This window comes from Lithobates pipiens, unplaced genomic scaffold (assembly GCF_037356315.1).
Source record: "Lithobates pipiens isolate NorthernLeopardFrog02 unplaced genomic scaffold, aLitPip1_a1.2 Scaffold_18, whole genome shotgun sequence".
Lineage (NCBI taxonomy): Eukaryota > Metazoa > Chordata > Amphibia > Anura > Ranidae > Lithobates > Lithobates pipiens.
Window position 1 is genome coordinate 407997260 of NW_027507758.1, and position 9691 is coordinate 408006950.

At 48.0% G+C, this 9691-nt stretch overlaps 1 pseudogene across 1 annotated transcript; it reads left to right on the forward strand.

Annotated features, from left to right (window-relative positions):
- The first annotated feature begins 3766 nt into the window (after positions 1–3766).
- LOC143988402 (acyl-coenzyme A thioesterase THEM4-like) lies at positions 3767–9322 on the forward strand (annotated as a pseudogene). The gene is made up of 7 exons (XR_013276845.1): positions 3767–3803; positions 4869–4975; positions 6644–6777; positions 6867–7020; positions 7153–7263; positions 7471–7595; positions 8916–9322. The product of XR_013276845.1 is annotated as an acyl-coenzyme A thioesterase THEM4-like (transcript).
- Positions 9323–9691: the final 369 nt, after the last annotated feature.

Consider the following 9691-nt stretch of genomic DNA (forward strand, 5'->3'; position numbering starts at 1 on the left):
AGGAGTGCTGCCCAATGGGGCTTGAAGTGCAGTCCCCACCAAGCCCTGCATGAAAAAGGAGGAGAACTCAAGACTTTTCTCTGGCAATTTACCAGACACAGGAGAGAACATTGTGGGGCAAGAGAGTCCAAGGACCTGCTGCAATGCTCTGTACCTACAACAGAGAGACAGACTGGGCCACTGGAAAGCATTTGCTGTGCTGAGGGCTGGGTTGTACAGGGCTGTGGCCTGTGTGGTGAGGGACTGAGCCACTACCAAGATACAGGGGGTTATTTACAAAAGGAAAATCCACTTTGCACTGAAAGTGCACTTGGAAGTGCAGCCGCTCTAAATATAAGGGATAGATCTGAAATTAGTGGAAGCTCTGCTGATTTTATCATCCAATCATGAGCAAGCTAAAATGGTATTCTTTATTTTCCTTGCATGTTCCCCTCGGATCTACAGCGACTTTATTTCCAAGTGCACTTGCAGTGCAAAGTGGATTTTCCTTTTGTAAATAACCCCCACAGTCTTTGCTGTGCTGAGGACTAGAGTTGCCCCTGGCAACCCTCAAGCGAGGAGACATCTGACTAGGGGGGCCACTGCTATTGCTATTGTGATGCTGGGTCTGATGAATGGGTCTTGCGGCCACAACCTGTTTGCTGCTAAAAGAGACAGAGTACTTGGGCTAGCAGCCTATACTACTGCATGCAGACTTAACTTGACTTGGACATTAGCTGGCAAAATATCTAGGGCATAGAACAGTCTTTATATAAGCTGCCATACAAGGACTCTTGCCATTGCTCATGGAAGTAGGGGCATCGCTGCAGTAGATCTGGGTTATAGTTGAACATCCCTGGAGTGCACTCTAGCAGTATAGTGTACTGATGGCAAGAAATTTGTTACATGCCATTTACCCTTGCTGTTAATGTGGTTTGTGTCATTACCTATGCTAATTAGAGGGTTATTGGTTATAAGTCAATTCAATTATATTGTGCTCCATAACAAACTGCTACAAGCTTCTGATCATACTCTCTAGAACAGTGGTCTCCAAACTGTGGCTCAGGTGCCAGATGCTAACCTTTGCTTGCCTTTATCTGGCCCTTGGGGCACTACTCCATCCTCTGACTCCAACAATGGGGCATAATTTCTGTTGCTGACACCAAAAATTGGATACCTTTTCTCCCACTGACACCATCAAAAGGGCACAATTCCTCTCAATGACAACGACGAGAGGGCACAGTTCCTTCCACTGACACCAACAATGGGGCACAATTCCTTCCATTGATACCATCAGTCACTATTCCTGCCACTGTCACCAACAATAGGGCACTATTCTTCTCACTGACACCAACAATGGGACACTAGTCCTCCACTGACACCAAAGATAGGGCATTGTTTACTCCCACTGGATGCCAGGACACTTTTCACTCTCACTAGCTAGTCAAGACCCTAGGTCTGAAGGACACTAAACTGGCCCTTAGTTTTATAGATTTAGATTTATGGTACTTGCATAATAATACTTTTGTGTTTACTCATATGTTGAAAGCAGAGAGGGTTGCCCGTACCTTGCTAGATATGTTTAAATATTAAATTAAAGCACAGATGATAAAGCTTAATAAATGACATGCATTCTATAAACCTCCCTATTGGCCCACAATTGTAACATGCAATCTCCCTGGACGACAAGATAATATGTAAGAGGAGCTGGACCAACTTTTCAGCTTTTAGTGTTTCAAAAGTATTATAATTTGTATATTGGAGCACCTTGAGAGCTTCCAAAGAGCTTGTGAAGAGTTATAGAAACCTCTAAGCATGTAGCTAGTTTATCGGGTTTTTAGAACTGATAGGTATACTTATACTTCATGTCCCACGAAGCATTTCTTCAGTGGCTATGAAATGTGCAAAGCCCCAACCGGTGATTCCGCCTATCTTAGGTAGATGCTGGACCAATAAGGTTAGTGGTAGATATTCAACAAGAGTGAGGCATAGATCAAAGGATCCCTGAATAGGTTAACAAATGAAGTTGGGAATGAGAGATAAGACGTTACATGTTTTTAACTTTGGTAATAAACGTTCCAGACAACCACCGTGCATATGAAATATACTATCCACAAGACTGCAAGGAACATTTTGCCAAATTAGTCATATTACTTCGAGCCAATCTCTCTATTTTGTATAGAACTGATACGTAATGTTACTGGCTTACAGTCAACCAACAGGATGTAACCTTGCGCAATTTAGGTCAGACCACAAAAAGAGTGTGCTGACCAATGCCATGTGTATGCAACATCTGCACATGAAAGTATACCGATACATAACTCTGTCTTTTGGCAAAGATACTTTCCTGAATAAAAGCGTCTATATTTTTCTAGCTTCAAAAGGAATATTTTTTATTTGAGACATTTTCTCTCATGTTTTCTTCTTTTTATTTACAATGCTTTGAGAATTGTATTTCATTTTTATTTATACAAGAAAGCAATAAAACAGCAACATTTTTCTAGTGTAACATGCTATACACAATGCATTCCTTTATTACCCTGAAATACATTGTAAGATAAAAATTATTGATCGCAATAAAAAAAGGCAATGTACACCAAGTTCCTGTAAATAACTAGCATGGCTACGCAAAATCATTCAAAGTGAACACTTTTATTAGGGAAATAATGTGACTTTACTATCTACCTACTGATTAGATGTGCCCAGTGTCGGAACTGAATCTAATTAGTTTGCTTTACAGACATTGTGTGTGAATCATTAGTAGCCATTCACTAGCATGCATGTTAATTGGTTTACATTCACCTTTTCACTTTTATGTTTAATTAGGGCAGGTAGACAGACACTTATTAGGACTTTTATTGACAAAAGATTCTACTTTACAATTTAATTTAGCTGATATCTTATTTCAAATACTGATCTAGCAGCTAAGTATCTAGCATTCGTATGCAGTCCTGGATTAAAACCCAATAGGATTACTATGTAAATAAAATCTGTATGTTCTCCAGGCATCACCACCCCAACCACCCACCCACCCAAAAAAAAATGGTTCTTTTTTTTGGTTCTCTTTTTAGAAGAGCAGATTAAGGGGGGATATGATCAACATGTATAAATACTTAAGTGGTCCATATAATGAATTTGGTGAAGAGTTATTCACTTTCAGGTCGTTGCAGAGGACAAGGGGGCACTCTTTTTACATTTGGAAAAAAAGAAGATGTAACCTTCACATATAGAAAGGTTTCTTAACAGTAAGAGCTGTGCAAATGTTGAATAAACTCCCTCAAGAACTATCTCTGGCCAGCTCAGTATATTGTTTAAAATGGATGCATTCCTAAATGCACAAATTGTATCCAGATAATAATTTTTAGGCAATAACACCAGGGGTAGTTGATTCAGGGAATATCTTCTGGCCTACTGGGGTATCCTAATTTAAAAAATGTTGCCACTAGTGATGGCCGAACGGTTCGCCCGGTGTTGTAAAATTTCATGCGACCCGTGATTTTCGCTCACCCCGTCACTTCCGGTGAGGCTACGTCATTCGCACAGCTGACCGCGGGCCTTTACTGCACATGTGTCAATCCCCTGCCCTTAACAGCGCATGCGCTGTAGATTTATTCTCACGGTGGAGAAAAATTATAGCCTCGAGTGGGCGGAGACTTGCGGGTGGGCGGGCGGAGCTGAACAGATGCTCAGGACGTCAGCAGCAGCCCCGCCCACCCTAATAACATGCCTCTGAATATTAAGTGGTGGTGAAAAATCATACTCAAGTGGGCGGAGATTTTCTCCAGGCGGAGGCTTCAGGAAAATGTCTCCGGAATCAGGGACAGGTGTGAATAGAGACGAGTCCTGGAAGATGCTGATAAAAGGGACATTGGTGGAATGGAAGGGGTTTGGAGAGGAGGTTGGCAGGGGAGCTGTTTTGGTCTAAAGCAGCAAAAGAATCACAACTCCCAGCAGGTGAGGGGGGGCTGAGTTCTGGAGCTTGTGGGCTTTGCTGGGACTTTGTAGTTCAGTTCTAGTTGGAGGAAGGATACACAGAGCATGCTGGGATATGTAGTGCTCCGGTGTGGGGGAGGGGACATGCTGGGATATGTAGTGCTCCGGTGTGGGGGAGGGGACATGCTGGGATATGTAGTGCTCTGGTGTGGGGGAGGGGGACATGCTGGGATATGTAGTGCTCTGGTGTGGGGGAGGGGACATGCTGGGATATGTAGTGCTCCGGTGTGGGGGAGGGGACATGCTGGGATATGTAGTGCTCCGGTGTGGGGGGACGGGACATGCTGCGATATGTAGTGCTCCGGTGTGGGGGGACGGGACATGCTGCGATATGTAGTGCTCTGGTGTGGGGGAGGGGACATGCTGGGATATGTAGTGCTCCGGTGTGGGGGGACGGGACATGCTGCGATATGTAGTGCTCCGGTGTGGGGGAGGGGACATGCTGGGATATGTAGTGCTCTGGTGTGGGGGAGGGGACATGCTGGGATATGTAGTGCTCCGGTGTGGGGGAGGGGACATGCTGGGATATGTAGTGCTCTGGTGTGGGGGAGGGGACATGCTGCGATATGTAGTGCTCCGGTGTGGGGGGACGGGACATGCTGCGATATGTAGTGCTCTGGTGTGGGGGCGGGGACATGCTGGGATATGTAGTGCTCTGGTGTGGGGGTGGGGGGACATGCTGGGATATGTAGTTCCCCGGTGTGGGGGTGGGGACATGCTGGGATATGTAGTGCTCTGGTGTGGGGGAGGGGACATGCTGGGATAGGTAGTGCTCTGGTGTGTGTGTGTGGGGGGGGGGGGCATGCTGGGATATGTAGTACTCCTCCAGTGTGGGGGATAATGTATAGATTGATGTCGGTGTCCCCGTCTCATCTCCTTCCTGTCTCCTCTCTCAGGCACCATGCTGTACGAAATCTCCAGGATCATCCAGGGCGGCGCTGCCGTCTGCCGCCACGCCTCCACCGCCGCCGCCGCCAGGGTAGAGCATGAACACCTATTCCCTGTGAGTACTGATTGGTTGGGGGAGGGGTTAACCGCCTGGAGTGTCCCCAGTGGGGGAGGGGCATGCCACCTAATGTGCGCGCTCTGCTGCCGGACGGAGCCCCATAGACACTATGCCTCTCTGGATATAAATTTGGATACATTTGTAGCCATTCGGATGTATCTGAATCTCGGAGATGAAATGGTAACACATTTTTGTTGAAATTTAATTTACGTTCATCGTTTTCTCACCCATTCCAAATTATTTATGTACGACTTGGATTCGGATCGTTTGGGGGGAGGGGGAGAAACAAAAAGGTCAACCGATTCGAATCCTGTGTCAAGAAATAGCTGGTTGCTAAAGGGGGGGGTGGCCGCCGCCGCCGCCTCCTTAACAACCAATGAGTCATCAGCTGTCAGCGGGCTTCCCTACTGGCTGAAATGTAAAACACCCCACCCCCTTTGTGACATCAACAGCCCAGCGTTACCTGGTTGGTGATGTCACAGGGGCGGGGCCACCCCTTAGCCATGTAAGAACCGTCGGACATTCAACAGCGTGGAGCGTTCGAAAGGGGTTTTTATTTATTTTTAAATTTTTTGGGGTGGAAAGGGTAGGGGTACTACGTACCTCATACTCATTCACATAGTTGGAGGTAGTGTGGGATCTGGGGGGGACTCCTTTGTTTTTTTGCTAATACCCCCCCCCCCTTTCCTTGCCTGCCCCCCGGTCTGCATCGGATAAGGGCCTGGGGGGGACTTTTTATTTACTATTTTTGATCTATGTACACCATACTCATTCACATAGGTGGGTAGGGCGGGATCTGGGGTCCCCCCCCCACAACCACCAGCCAGGGTTGTTGGAAAGAGGCCCTTGTCCCCATCAGCATGGTGCTTAGGGCAGGGCCCTGGTATGGTGACCTGGTATGGTTTGGGGTGGGGGGGCACTTGCTCATACACCCCCCCTTCCCCCTTTCCTGGGTTGCATGCTTGGATAAAGGTCCGGACCCCTATGCTTTTTTTTTTTTTTTTTTTTTTATTCCTCTTCCCCATCGGGGGGGGGGGGGGCTGGTGCCCATGCAGGGTTGGTTGTTGGGGGGGGGGGGGGGGGTTTGTTTTTTTTTCCAGGATTTTCTATTGCCAGCACTCATTTGTTTTTACGTTTCAGCTGTCAGTGGGGAATCCCGCTGACAGCCAACGAGTCGTCGGTTGCTAAGGACGTGGCGGACGGCGCCCCCAGCCCGATCCTTAGCAACCAGCTATTTCTTCACACAGATTTTGAATCATTGATCGTGTGGTGTTTGTGTTTTGTTTTGGGTTTTGTTTTGTTTTGTTTTTTGTTTTTTTTATTTTTTGTTTTTTACGAGTTCAAATTGTTTTTCAAAAAATTGTGGAATCCGTCAGAAAATGAATAAACAAAATTAAAATTTTTAACTAAAATTCTGAAACCAAAATTTGGTAACGTAAGAAATTTGAATGTTCTGCACACACCTCTAGTGCTGCTCACACCCTGACCGCGGGACGGTGATCGCTGTCAGTGGGAGGTGATCCCAAACATCTGCTTCCTATAGGCTGAATATCCACCAAAGACTCCACCCAGAATGTCTCCTTTTTAACCCTCCCAATCATAGAAAAGCCAAAGCGAAGGGCACAGGTCTGACATCTGTTTATTTATTTATTTTTAAATCTGCAGGCCGCCCTCCAACCGCGGGACTACGCCGTGCCCAACCCCACCTGGAACCCCGAAACCAAGAGGCTGTACGAGGAGCTGAGACCCGAGCTGGAGGAGACTTCCCTCCTACGAGGAGTTCGCTGGCAGCAGATCGAGTACAAGAATAAGAATAGTGTTTGGCTGTGGTGGGGGATGACATTAGAGTGTAAGCTCCTCTGGTGACCTCTGACCTCCTCCTGTACAGGTATGAGCCTGGAGGCCGACGGGGAAACTCGTTTCTTCACCAGGAACCTGGACCAGGAAGGAATCGGCTTCGAGTATTGTATGTTCTATAACGAGGCGGAGAAGAGGACAGTCTGCATATTCCAGCCCGGGCCCTATCTGGGGGGCCTCGCAGGGTGAGCGTTATTTTCTTTTTTTTTTTTCTTTTTTTTTTTCTTCGCAGAGCCTACCCTAACCAGAATCCTTTGGTTCCTCGGGCTCTCCTTGTTCTCCTTCCACCTCTCGCGTCCCCTCTTGCCTTCTTCTAGGTACACACACGGGGGCTGCATCGCCACCATCGTAGACTCCACCGTGGGGGCGGGAATTGTAAACAGCATCGGACCGGCTATGACCGCCAACCTGAACCTCGACTATCGGAGGTAAGCGCCCAGGGGGGAGAAGAGGACCTACCTGACACTACATGGTTGTCAGGAGATTGTACAATCGATGGCCGGCGGTGATGATGTGGTAGTGACAGGGGAAGAATAATATTGGGGAGACTCTCGCGGGGGGGGGGGGTAGGAGTTGTTGATGTTCTGAAGCTGTGATAGCAGAGAGGTGTAATGAGGTTCTCTTTGTGTCTGTAGTCCGATTCCTCTGGGATCCACAGTCCTCATAGACAGCCGAGTGGAGAAGGTCGACGGTCAGAAAGTCTACACCAGATGCCAGGTCCGCAGTCATGACAGCGCTGTGCTTCACAGCGAGGCCACCGGTGAGGACTACTGCTGGGAAATCTTCATTCTGTAACTCCATTCCTTCCTCTCTTGTCTCTCCTGTCACTCATCTGTGGTTTCTGATCTGTCGCTCCTGTCATTGCTCTTCTGTCCCTCCTCCTCTGCCATTCCTGTTTCTTGTCTGCTGTTCCTGACTCTGCTCCTTTGTTGCTCCTCTGCCGGTGCTGGCGTTGCTCCGCTGCCATTCCTGTTTCTTGTCTGCTGTTCCTGTTGCTGCCCCTCTGCCATTCCTGACATTGCTCCTCTGTCCCTTCTTATTGCTGCTCCTCTCTCCTTCTTGTCTGCCGTTCCTCTGTTGCTGCTCCTCCTCTGTCTCTCCTGTCATTGCTCCCGACGTTGCTCCTCTGCTGTTCCTCTTCATTGTCTGCTGTTCCTGACGTTGCTTCTCTGCCGTTTCTGTTATTGCTCCTCTCTTCCTCTGTCATTCCTGGTGTTGCTCCTCTGTTGTTGCTCCTCTGTCCCTGCTGTTGCTGCTCCTCTCTCCCTCCTTCTCTGCCGTTCCTAGCATTGCTCCTCTGCCATTCCTCTTGTTTCTTGTCTGTTGTTCCTGTCGCTGCTCGTCTGCCGTTCCGGTCGTTGCCAATCCTGTCATTGCTCCTCTGCCATTCCTTTTTGTTTGTTTCTTGTCTGCTGGTCCTGACACTGCTCCTTTGTTGCTCCTCTGCTGTTCCTGTTGCTGCTCCTCTGCCATTCCTGACATTGCTCCTCTGTCCCTCCTTGTTGCTGCTCCTCTCCTTCTTCTCTGCCATTCCTCTGTTGCTGCTCCGCCTCTGTCTCTCCTGTCATTGCTCCCGACGTTGCTCCTCTGCTGTTCCTCTTCATTGTCTGCTGTTCCTGACGTTGCTTCTCTGCCGTTTCTGTCATTGCTCCTCTCTCTCCCTCCTCTGACATTCCTGGTGCTGCTCCTCTCTCCCTCTTTCCCGTTCCTGGCTTTGCTCCTCTGCCATTCCTCTTGTTTCTTGTCTGCTGTTCCTGTCGCTGCTCCTCTGCCGTTCCTGTTGCTGCTCCTCTTTCCTTCTCTGCCATTCCTAGCGTTGCTCCTCTGCCACTCCTGTTTCTTTGTCTGCTGTTCCTGTCACTGCTCCTCTCTCCCTCCTCTGCCATCCCTGTTGTCTGCTGATCCTGTTGCTGCTCCTCTCTCCCTCCTTCTCTGCCATTCCGGTTTCTTGTCTGCTGTTTCTGTTGCTGCTCCTCTCTCATTCCTCCTCCTCCTCCTCCTCCCTCCTCCCTCCTCTGCCTTTTCTGTTGCTCTTGTTGTTGTTCTGACAATTTACACTTTTTTTTTTTCTCTCCTCCAGCTTTGTACGTTATGTTGAAGTCAGGAGAATCTGAAGCCCGACTATAATTTGCACATCTCAGACCTCAGGAAATGTTACAGATTCTGTTGGTTGGCAGCTGCACTTTGTACTGTAATGTATCCTGTCTGTCACTAGAGGGCAGCAGATCCCGTACCATAGAAACCCTCCTGGGAGAACTTTTTTATAATGTACTCACCGCTCTCTTGGATTGATCTTTTGTAGCGGTCCCTTTTTTCTAGGTGCAATGACCTCAAACCCGCCCCCACCATGTACCCGTTTTTGTACAGCCCTGTTCTTTGACTCCTCCCAACCAAATGTAATTAATAATCGTTCATAATTATTGTATGTGACGTTTATTTAAACTGAATAAATACAGAAAATATTTTCACAGCATTTCAAGTGTTGCAAATACCTTCATTGTATCTTCTTCATCCTGGGGACCGTTCCTCCTCTCGCTTCATCCTCGGGACCGTTCCTCCTCTCGCTTCATCCTGGGGACCGTTCCTCCTCTCCTCATCCTGGGGAACATAACTCCTTTTGCCTCTTCGAGGGAACCATTCATCCTCTCTCCTCATGCTGGGAACCATTCCTCCTCTCTTCTCACCCTGAGGACCATTCCTACTCCTCATGCTGGGGACCATTCCTCCTCTCCTCTTCTCACCCTGAGGACCATTCCTACTCCTCATCCTGGACACCATTCCTCATCTCTCCTCATCCTGGACACCATTCCTCATCTCTCCTCATCCTGGAGATCATTCCTCCTCTCTCCTCATCCT